Source organism: Sphaerodactylus townsendi, linkage group LG05 (assembly GCF_021028975.2).
Source record: "Sphaerodactylus townsendi isolate TG3544 linkage group LG05, MPM_Stown_v2.3, whole genome shotgun sequence".
Taxonomy (NCBI): Eukaryota; Metazoa; Chordata; class Lepidosauria; order Squamata; family Sphaerodactylidae; genus Sphaerodactylus; species Sphaerodactylus townsendi.
Genome location: NC_059429.1, coordinates 40,922,986 through 40,935,416, shown reverse-complemented (window position 1 = coordinate 40,935,416; position 12,431 = coordinate 40,922,986).

Genomic DNA, 12,431 nt, shown 5'->3' with positions numbered 1-12,431 from the left:
ATTTTGCCAGTGGCCAAACACTCCATAGTTCTGGGCATGCCATGGTTATTACTACAGAACCAAAGTTCATTTTGGAAAGAAAGGATCTTAGGAATTCACTGACCCTCCTGCGGTGAACACATGAATTGGGGAAACCCAACTTCTCCTGACACACCCTCCCTACTTCATCAGCGATTGCTCCCGATTCTATTGGCATCCCACCGGCACAATGATCTAGAAGCCAGAGTTTTCAGGAGCAAGAATGCGATCAGTTGCCACCCCATAGAGAAGACTGACTGCAAAATCGCTATACAGTCGGAAGCGAATCCTCGCCCAAAGGTAGAATCTACCGATGAGTCCCAATGAGGAGAAGGAACTTCATTGACAAGAACCGCCTGGTTCATAATGGGCGGCTACCAAACACACACGCTGCTCCCCGCTTTTGTTTGTAAAAAAGAAAGATGGGTCTTTGACGGCTTTGCACAGATTATCGAGGTCTCAATGCAGTCTCCCTGTCCAATAAATGTCTTTGCCTTTTGATCATAGGACCTTAGATACGATGGGGCAAGTATGATTCTACTAAATTAGATCTGAGAGAAGCTTACTACAGGGTCAGGAATTGCTGAAGGATATGAACACCTGACTGCGCTTTAACAATAAAAGTTTGGACAGTTTGAATACTTAATAATGCCATCTCTTGGCCCCGGGCTTTTATGGCCCCTAATCAACGAAGTTCTCCATGATTTATTGTACAAGGGATGTGGTAATAATTTAGATGACGCTTTTAATTTATTCACAAACCATGGAAGAACATGAAGCATTGGTCTGGAAGTATTGGAACGCTTTACCAACAACTCTCTCTTTGCCAAACTCTCCCAAATGCTGTTTCCACCAGACCTCTATTGACTATTTGGGTTACGGATCCGAGGGCTTAAAAAATGGATCCTGCTAAAATTGACGCTGTCCTCCAATGGCCTGCCCTTCACCAACCGTAAAGAACTCCAATCTTTTCTGGGTTTTGCTAATTTCTATCGTGACTTCATACCCCCAATTCATGAAACTGACTCTCCTCTCACAGACCTCTTTAGCTTACACTATGGGTGTAAAGATCCACTGTCCAAGCCCGGGGCCCCCTTTCCTGGTCTGAAGAATGTCAGCCTCCAGCCTTTCAGCTCTTAAAGTCTGCTTTTACCACCTAACCCATCCTAAAGCACCCTGGACCCAGATCTCCCCGTTTGTGGTTCACGGATGCCTCGACAAAGCGCTTGGGGCAGTCTGTTGCAGAAAAATAAAGATGGTAGGCTGGTTCCGTGGTGCTTATTTATCAGCACTTCTCCCGGGTGCTGAAACTCCAACTGGGACTGTGGGAGATAAAAGAGACTGCGCCATCAAAGTAGCACTCTCCACTTGGCGCCACTGGCTGGAGGGGCTAAAGACCCCAGGTTTGGTCGATCACAAAAAAATCTGGTCATTTTTCCACCCCCCCCCCCCCCCCCCCAAGATGTCTCAAGAAACAACTCCGTTACACATTTCTTTTCTCTCTTTCACCGTCCGTTTTTTCCCGGGGAAAACCAATAAACTGGCTGACGCGCTCTGGCGCCTACCGGGAGGGTGGAGCTGCCTTACAGAGACATTCCACGCACTGTTCTCTCCCCTCCCAGTTGGGGCTGGCTGTCACCCGATCTCAGACGTCCACTCCTCCTTCACCACCCATTCCCAGTCTCGTCTCTCCTTTCCTGCGGGAACTCGAGGAGGCGGGGCTGCAACAACCTCCAGCGGAGGAAGGTGATTCCCAATTGCGTTTGCAGAATGGTGTTTGGCCCCGGGGGGAGTGTTGGTACGCGCCTCCCCCCCTCCGCCAAGCAGGTTCTTGAAGCCTGCCACGATGCCCATTTCGGCTGGACATTTTGGCTTTCTGAACACTCTGCATTTAGCCAGCCGTCAGTTCTGGTGGCGCGCAATGCGCAAGGACATTGAGGCGTATATTAAAGGTTGCTCTGTCTGTGCTGAAGCCAAAAACATTCCGGGAAAGCCCCATGGGCTGTTGAAACCCCTCCCGGTGGCCTCCCGCCCCTGGGAAGTCATCTCCATGGATTTTATTACAGATTTACCGGAAAGTCATGGCAACACGGTCTTATGGGTAGTGGTGGACTTATTTTCTAAACAAGCCCATTTTATTCCATGTGCTTCTATCCCTACCTCTCCTAAGTTAGCACGGCTGTTCATTCAACATGTTTACCGTCTACACTCCGCCCCCGTTAAGGTGGTCTCCGACCGCGGCCCCCAATTCATTTCAAAGTTTTGGAAGGCTTTTTTAGGGTTGTTAGGGGCCGCCCCGGCTCATCTACCACGTTCAAAGTGGCGGTGAGTCGGAGAGAGCGAACAGAACCCTAGAGCAGTATTCACGCTGTTACACCAACTACCACCAAGACAATTGGAGTGCGAGCTTATTCCGTTTGCGGAGTACGCCTATAACAATGCGGGTCATAGCAGTACAAGGAAAACCCCCGTTGAGATTGTGTCTGGTCGCTACTTCCCGCCGTTACCGCCAACTACCCGCGACAGCATTGGATCCTCCAGAGTTTCAACAATGGATTTCATCCCTAGCCGAGGGGTGGAAATCGGTCCAGACAACCTTACAACAGGCTAAGGGACTCCCAAAAGCTGCAAGCGGATAAGCACCGCTTCGGATTTCCCTCTGCGTGTAGGTTGCAGCTGGGTGTATTTGTCTACCAAAAATCTCAGAGACGTGCATAAATTTTCCAAACTAGGCAAAAGATTCGTGGGACCTTTTCAGATTACTAAAGTGATTAATGATGTCACTGCCCGATTAGATTTGCCTAACTCTCTTAGTAACATTCATCCTGTCTTCCATTCCAGTTTACTCAAGGAGGCTCCCGCTTCCGATGCCTAGGTACGACCCGCCCGGAGAGACCCCCACCGACTATTATTGATGGCCACAAGCACTACTGAGAATTGGCGCCATCCTGGACTCTCGCTTTAATCGCAAACGCTTGCAATATTTAGTCTCTTGGGTGGGATATTCCTCTGGGTATAATCAATGGGTTTATTCCGAAAATATTGACGCCCCCCACCCTTATTTCTGCTTTCCACCGCGCCTTTCCGCATAATCCTGGGGGGGAGGGGTCTTCTTTAAGGGAGGCAGAGTGTAAAGGTTTCAATGGTGTTGAAGGGAAGGGCAGCCGCCTAACCTTGAGTACATTCCACAGCCCGGGCGATGGGCCAGCTTCATCGGCGGAGACTTTATCTCTGCGCGGGAGATGAGGTCTCCGTTCCCATGGGAAGCCGGGAGGGGGATGGGATGGATAGAGTTATAACCTGTGCTTCTGGCGGGAAGTGTCATTCCTGTCACTGCGTGTACTTGAGCTTTCTAAGATGTCTGAATAAACGGTCTTTTTCACCAAAGAGCCTTTTATTTCTGCTTCTATGGAATTCCTTACAGACTATTTGCAAGATTATGGGTTTCAAAAACATCCTAAGATTTTTTTTAAACCAGCTGAATTTAAAACAAATTGCATCAAGAAAATTACTGTACAATTCTTACCAGTACTATGCAAATCCAAACCATTTCAGTAGCTGTAAATTGCAAGCACAATAAAAAATTAGATCCTTACAATCTACAACTACTTAAACATTATGAATTTGAGTAGAAATGTTACAGACCATGCCTCATGCATTTCATAGCCTTTCCTATAGCTGTGTATGTCTGTATCTGCTCTGTGGGGCTTCACTTCATGCCCTGGTAAAATAGAATCTAGTCCACAAACACATATACAACACGGGCAGCCCAATTCAGATGGGGGGAGGGGTTTGCTGCTTCCAAAGTTGCTATGCTGCTTCCAAAGGGGTTTTGGGTTGTGCAGAAAGGAGGCAAAGCCAAGAAACCCCCTGCCACCCAAAGAGTCCCACTGGAGAAAATGACTTATGCCACACTTCCCAGTGCATTAGTCTGCTGCTGGGGAGGAAGGGCATTCCTGGGCTGGAACCCCAGTGGAAGCTGACTAAAGTTGGCTTGACCCTGAGAACACCCGCAGCCTATCCCCTGCTGTGTTGGCATGCTCTTCTATATTGGCACAGCTTTGGGACAGTAGGCCCTTTGGGGTTTGGGCACTACAGAACTGTGCAGCTCCTGCCTGCTGGCATGTTTGTTCTGTCCTCTGACATATGTGTCTCTTATACCAGTGGGGGGCCAAACACACTGGCATGGATCCCTGCTGCTCCCACAACCCATTTTGCCCCACCAGTGCCGTACCAGGGCTAAACTGCACCCGGGGGCATGACCCCCTCACCTGGCTCCCCTGCCCCACTTACAGGAGCCAGGGAGCCAGAAGGGTGGCCAGGGGAGGGCAGGGCTGGAGGGTGGGGCTCAGACTGGCACCATGGTGGCAGGCGAGCTCCTGGGCCACACACTGCTGTGCCCCGCTCCTGGCCTCCCTGCAGGCCAACTTTTGCCATCCCCAGGAACTGGGGAGGGCAAAGACTGGCCTTCAAGGAGACCAGGGGGTGGGGTTCAGTGGCATGCGGCTTGGGCGTATGCCATTTAGTTACGTGGAGGGTGCCCACCGCCCCCACATGATGAAGCAGCATGTGCTTGGGGACATGGGATACCCCATGACCCCATTAGCTGTATGCCACTGCCCCCATATCTGGATTGAGTTGTATATTACTTTGTAGAGTACCACAAGGTATACTAAATATATCTCCTTTTATTATTTCTAATGGATACTCATCTCTTTCATATAATCTCCCCTAATTCTTCTCTTCACTACAGCTCCATCGCACATACCTTTTGCCAAGCAGTTCCCATGATTCCAAGAACATCCTTTTATCATATAGAATTTCTAATTTATTTATTCTTTATTTACACAATCTTGATACACATCCAAAGGGGTTAAGAATCAGTGGTGACCACTGCATGTATTGCATTTTAAATTGTGCCCTCTCTTCAAGAATGTCAGTTTTCCTATATAAGAGGATGCAAATATCTTTGTGTGCAGAAGATATTCAGCCTCATGGGCATCACTTCAAAAGTCCTTGTGATATGCAGTGTGTCTCTTCAAACAAACACATTTTCTATCATAAAGACTGGCATTTTTCTAGCTTGCAAAATTTAACTGATATGGAACTGTACACAGAGCATATCCACACTGGCAGATTTTCTTGTGATCCATTTTCCATTGATTGCCACATTGGAATGAGGTGGATTTTATGCCACATTCTATGATTTGCCACCTTTTGTTCCTGATTAGCAATAAACTTTCAGGCTTTTTCACACAAAAACACATCCTGTCAAAACGGTTATAACTCAGCTAGACAGATGTCTTGTGCTGTTGTGTCTTTTCTCATAATTCTACTTTTTTATTACCAAGATTTTGTTGTTGGTGCACAAATATGTACAATTAAATCTGTAGTGTACCGTAGTATACTTTCACTACAAGGTTTACCTCATGGGCCCCTTCCGCACACGCAAAATAATGCGTTTTCAAACCACTTTCACAACTGTTTGCAAGTGGATTTTGCCATTCCACACAGCTTCAAAGAGCATTGAAAGTAGTTTGAAAGTGCATTATTCTGCATGTGCGGAATGACCCACGGTCTACCAATCACAGCCATCAAATTTTGCCACTCAGAAGTTTATTAAATCTGATACTTCCTTAATAGTCTACCATATTCTTCATAGAACTAGATAAAATTCACACATGCTGCTTAAGTAACTATTCATCATTTCTCCTGCCATTAGTCTGCACCTGTATAAAAAGCAACTGTTCCAATGGTACAATTATTAGGTTTCTAGTGTGTGAAAACCACAAATACAGTTTTAGATGTGGTCTTATTGAATTTCTGAATCAATCACAGCTAATACACAGAAAAGCTTATTTTCAGTTACATTTCAGTCTTTACAGTTGCAGGTAATTTTGTATTGAAGCAGCTACATATCAGGGTTTATTCACACTCAGCCAATCCATGGCATTATTGGAGTGGCATAAGAAAATGCCATGGATTGGCTGAGTGTGAATAAACCCTGATATGTAGCTGCTTCAATACAAAATACAAATACAAAACACATCTTGTGATCATATAGGCAGCGCTAATGCCAGGGATCCTTCTCACATAAATGCCACCCTTCCTCCTGGCTTGATGATGTTTGTGTCAGGAAGGAATCATGAATTAGCATAACAACCTCCATGGGTTTTGAGATAATACATTGCTGACATCACATCAGAAGAAAGGCTTTGAGATAATAACCATGGGGTTTTGACATCACATCAGAAGAAAGTATGAAAAACCAGCTTCCATGGTGCTACCATAATGTGTGAGTTTGCCCTGTAAATATGCCATTAGGCATTTTCCATGTTCAGTGAAGATGGCAACAGCAATTCACTGTTTTCCTAATTTTTGGGTTTAACTGAGCATTGGTTCTGGGACTGACCCCAGTTAACCCCTGGCTCATATCAAGCTTTGGTCAGTCATTACTTTCACCTACATCAGTCATTATTTTCATCAAGGACTATTTTAACATGCATCTATATATCATCTGCACACAGGGAGGCAGTGGAAATTTTCATCATCTTGGTGAATCCACTTCAGCAGCGGAATGAGAAGGACTATGCAGTAGCCACAGGATGAAGAAAAACACCTGAAGTTCCTGCATACCTGTTGGAATGACACATAAGGAGGGAAAGAAAAATTGTGCTACCGATTTATCTTTTTTCCACATGGAGGCATTATATTTCAGGAAAAAAGTCATGATACTTGATGGAATTATGTCAGAACATCACTTCCTGATTAATCTTGGGGTTTTTGACTCCTGTCTGCTGGAGAGGCACGACACTGATTGCCTCCAGCCTAGGTTTTCACTTCCAGCACAAACTGCACTGGATATTTGGGGGAAAACAGTTGGCTTTTACTAAAATATGTTATATTTTTTGCAATTTGACAGAAACCTGAATCATTTAATTATAATAAAATGATATATCAAAGCTTCATAATGTTTTAAAAGAAAACCTGAAACCTGCCCATTCTGAAATTCATAACACATCAATATTACAGGTTAAATTCACCCGTTTAACTGTAATGGCTGCACAAACAAAGCAGTCCTCCCCCTCCTTAGAGCTTTTTTTTTTTTTGCACAGACTGTGGCGTGGCTGCTTGTTTTACTGACTTGTAGCTTTTACAGCCCTTTTGTTGTTCAATGGCTGATAGATTTTATGCTGTAATTTTAGTGGACAGATGCCCTTAGTGATAATATTTTATTGTTTTCCTTTTCTTGATTTAACCTGGGTTTATAATCTTTTTGATCTATCTTGCCATTCTGTTTCAGGTAATGTTGTTGTCGTTGTTGCTATTTGTTTGTTTGTTTGATTGATTTAATAGACCCCCCCCCCCCAGTGCTCTGGGTGGTGTACAATAGATAAAACACAATAAATTACAATAAAAATCAGAACAATAATAATTTAAAACAATATAGTCCACAGCAAAAAGGTCAACAGTTACAGTCATTATATCCCATAATGACCCCTTATTACCAGTTAGGGGTAATAAGAAAGACAAAAATCGTGATTTGTGCTCAGATCCATCACATTCATCAAGCAGTTATACCAACTTGCCCAGTAAATCTCGAGTCATCATGAACCCTCTTCCTTGATTTAAAAAAAAACTATTAATATTTATAATTTAGATAAGGTAAGGGTAAATTTGCTGTGTGTGTGTGTGAGTGTGTGTGTGTGTGTGTGTGAAGTGCCATCAAGTTGCAGCTGATTTATAGCAACTCCACCAAGGGTTTTTCAAGGATCTGCTGAGTGTTCCTTGATGGTCTCCCTTCCCAAGTACTGACTCTGCTTAGCTTCCAATGTCTGATGTCCTGTCTGCTCAGCTTCCAATATCTATACCAGGCCATCTCCCTCTCCTCTCAGCATAACTCCTTCAACTAACTCTCATCTTTAGCTGACATTCCTCAGTTACCAACACCTGGAGTTCTCCTGGAATTACTCCTGATCTCCAGACTACAGAGATCAGTTTCCCAGGAGGAAATGGCAACTTCAGAGGTCAGACTCGATGACCTTATATGCCTGCTGAGCTCTCTCCAGATTCCCTCCTTCCCAGGCACCACCCCCAAATCTCTGGGAATTTACTGTCATTATCAATCTTCATTACAGTCATAGGCCAGCATAAGACAAATAAAAGAAAAAAACTAAAAGAAAAAATATATTAAAACAGTAACTATATATCTAAAAAGAAAAAAACCCTACTAGTAAAAGGAAACTGGGAACACAAAAAGGTATGGGAACATAAAGAAAATATGGGGGAAAGCATAAATACTAAAAGGGAATAAAAGCTTTAAAATGATTAAAGGACTATAAAAGGAGGATAGGCATAGGGGAACAATAACATTGGTAAATTAAAGCCTATGGGTATCAAATCATTAAACTTGCTTCATTGCATGGACCCTCCTGTGATGTACTTCAAGCGCTGCTACGCAGAACCCTGCCACACTGTATGTTATGTCAGGGAATTTACTAAGCCAAAGTTGGAAACCCTATGGTAGGTACAAGGTTTTTAAAGAAAATCTATGTAAGATAATGTTATCCTAAGCCAATAGCAGTTGGTACCATTGAGGCTGGTGGGACAGTGGTCAGTGGCAGGCTAAGCCAAAAAATTCTGTTTTGTTTCCATTCTCCTCTTTTGTGCTATTGCCAAAAAAGACAACTGCATGCAGTATGTGTAGAAACAATACTGACCTTGATGAACCAATGGTCTGATTCAATATAAGGCAGGCTCATGTGTTTCCTGCTTATAACTCTCAGTATACATTTACACTCAGTTCCCTGACAGTATAAGGTGATTTACTATTCCTTATCCCTCCCTCCTCTCAAGCTAACTCCTTCAGATAACTCTCATCTCCAGGTGACATTCCGCACAGTGATTTCTGTTTCTCAGCACTCCCTGTTGAGTCATTAAAGCTCTGGCTCCTCTGTTTTTGGGTGATATCTTTGCTTCTATATATGTCACGAAGGCCAAATGCAATAAAAGTATATATGCATAAAATGCAGAAGTTTCTGCAGGCAGCTCCTTCATAAAGGACTAAGAGGTGCTGTGCAGTGGATTATGCATTTTAGGGAGCAGTGGAGCTCAGTCCAAAGAGTGACAGGGAAGGTGCAAAAATAGAGTGCTGGGTGACAAAAAAAAAACCCTAAACATCTGAGGGCAAAAGTGTACACCACAGTTGTCCACCCTGTATATGGAACAGAATGTTGGCCAACAACTTGGAAACATAAACAAACTCTTCATGTGATGAAAACAAAGATGGTCCAGTGGATGCTTGGCCTGATTCTTTTGGATCGTGTTGCAAATGAAGACATACGACAAAGACTTGAAATTACACCAATAACAAAGAAAATGAGGGAAGCACGGCTCTGGCGGTATGGGCACATAATGTGGAAGAGACTGGAAGAGACTTTTGTGCAAAAATGGCTTTTTTATTTTTTATTTATTTTATTAGACTTATAGGCCGCCTTATCCCCGGAGGGCTCAATGTTATCCTTTGACCTTAAACTTTAACCCTAGAGGCCACTGAAAGACCAAAGAAATGGTGGATGGACAGCATTGCTGAAGACATGTGTGCTGTCAGCCTTAACCCTGAAAATGGCCAAAAATCGAGCTGTTTGGCAAAGAAAATGCCAGTGCTAACCCCTACCAGGGGGATGTAGCTTAAGGAGGAGGAGAAAAGGAGGAGGAGGAGGAGGAGGAGGAGGAGGAGGAGGAGAGCAGTGGAGCTCAGTCCAAGGAATGACAGGGAATGTGACAGCATGGAGCATTGCTCAAGAGACAGGAGGATCTGTATTCAAATGCTCAAAATGCTCTTTTCTGCCAGAAACTGCACCACCTGTCAATGTTGTCATTTGGTAAATGTATCACAAAACAGGCTGGACTCGATAGAGAACAAAGATCAGTCCCAGGTTTGGTGATAATGGTGTCAGATCTTTAGCCTAGGAGACAGGTGGAACTTTGACATCCCAGAATGCTGAATGTCCTGCAGCATCAACTTTAAATGATATCCGCTGGAAAAAGTGCAGGACTGCAGAGTGGGCTGGATGGGAAATGAAGATCAGTTCTAGGTCCTGGTGTCTCTGGCACTTAAATTGTTCTCACATGTTTTTGCCTGTATGCAGTGCTGGTTCTACTGAGATTACTTTTTATAACAAACACAAGATCATAAAGATTTAGTGGCAAATTCCCAATATAGTTCCAATTTATAAGCTTCCAGGCAATGTTCCTGCATGAATCTAAGATACACAAAGAAAACTTCATGCATATGTCTAGTTCCATTCAGACTGTATTGCCTAGGCTGCACGTACTACTTAGATATTACAGTTATTAATTTTCTGGTATGAAACTACCATTTCTTAGATTCATAAACTGTACGCAGAATTACATAAACTGATAAGTGCCAGCCTTACTGGCTTTTTCTTCCTCCTAAAAGTGATGTGAAAAACCCAACTAATAGGTTGGTGAAAAGACTGAAGGAGGTAATAATGGACTTAATCAAGAAAGACAAATGTGATTCATTAAAAAATGGCATTTAGTTAATAATCTTTGGAGACTATCTGCCATAATCTATGTGGTAAATTTGAAAATAAGAATATAATCTGGTTTCTGCCTCTGAACGGGGGAGCAAATATTCATTTTAAAGATATTAACAGCCTGTTTCTGTGAGCCCCTGAATAGCAAATGTTCAGCACTGGACACAAGAATCATGGAGCAAATGCAGCCATGCAGCCAGAGGCAAGCTAGCCCCCTACATTCCTGGCATATGGATGCATGCTTCTGCAATGACAACACCCTCCATTTCCAGATGTGTAATGATAGCATTGCTTATCAAAGGCAGCTGCATAGTGCATCACTGACTACAGAGGAAATACAGAACATAGAATCCTAATGAGAGATTTTGGCCAATAAGAAGTCAGACACATCAAAGTTGTATAGGTTATATACTAAATATTTTATAAGAGAATAGCACTGCTTACATGCATACATGGCTCCTAAAAGGACAGGATTGTACATACAACATATCCTGGGCCTGGGCTGTAAGAAGAAAGAGGGAGCTAGAAGTCAATATGATTTTTTTTGCTTCAGCAACAGCTGGAAACCTCTCTAGGAATCCACAATCAGTTATTATGGTATTACCTTTTGCTTGGTTTGAAATCATAGCTCATGCTCACTGGTGAAGCAAATGAGCTATTGCTTGAGAGACTTTCCCTCCTCTGCACTATCAAGGATTTGTGAGTTTCCTCCTCAGATCCATAGGTGAGTGGATTTCAAGATACAAAAAGGTCACCCTCGCTTAAGGTATTTATACCTTGTGCCTGATCAGAAGCATTAGGGTTACCAAGATGTTTCCCATTCCTTTTAAAATAATTTTAATTGATTTTATAACTACAACAAAACTAATAGGAACAGTTACATAATAGTGATCCAGTCACTCTATACTACATAAACACAGGTGAAAAACTACAAATAACTATGTGGACTTCCCACCCATCACCCATTATTGAAGTTATCCATGATATAATAAACTTTTCCTTGATATAAAAACCAATTCATCTTTAAGATCTTACTGAGTACTGTAACCAAATTCCATTTCTAAAAAGGTAGAAGATATAACTAAATGCAGTAAATGCAGATATAACTACATAACCTCATCTCCCTAACTTGGTTCAAAAATTGAAGACTTGTATATAAAATTCTCTATTCCTCCTTAAACATCACTTCCACAAATATATATATTTAAAACTGACATCTAATGTTTCTTTATTAACATTCACATCTAACATTTTAATCTATGTTATCAGCTTTCATCAAATATTTCAATAATTCAACAGCTAGATATTTTAAGTAAAATTCTTATTGTTCTTTTAGAAAAAAACTTTAGCACTTCCTGTAGAAATGATTCTCTGTTGCTGTCCTTTATATGTAAAAAGAAGGCCCTCCCATTTAAGACAAATAAATGTTTATTCCCTAGAGCATCAGCATGCGTGGACGGGGCCTAAGATTTGATCAGCAGTTACTTTTCCAAAGAAGATGTGATTTTGGATTTTTTTTAATTCTCTAGACTTTTTCAATCTTTGCAACCATCTCTCCCTCTTCCATTTTCAAAAATTGGTCAGTGCAAAGGCAATTTTCTTTTTAATGTTTTCTTTTGAAGAATCCTGTTTTTCTGATATATGTCTCAGCCTTAAGGCCTTATCTCTGTTCTTATATTCGAGACAAAGTATGGCCTAATCATGAGTTTTAAGCTCCATTTGTATAAAATTAGCATTTCTCTTTTTTCCAAATCTTTGACCTCCTCCTTTGTTGTTTCCAGCTGTACAGGTTTTTTTTTAAAAAAAATCAGAATTAATTTATTTAAACTCCTTCAAAAGTTCAGCCTTTGT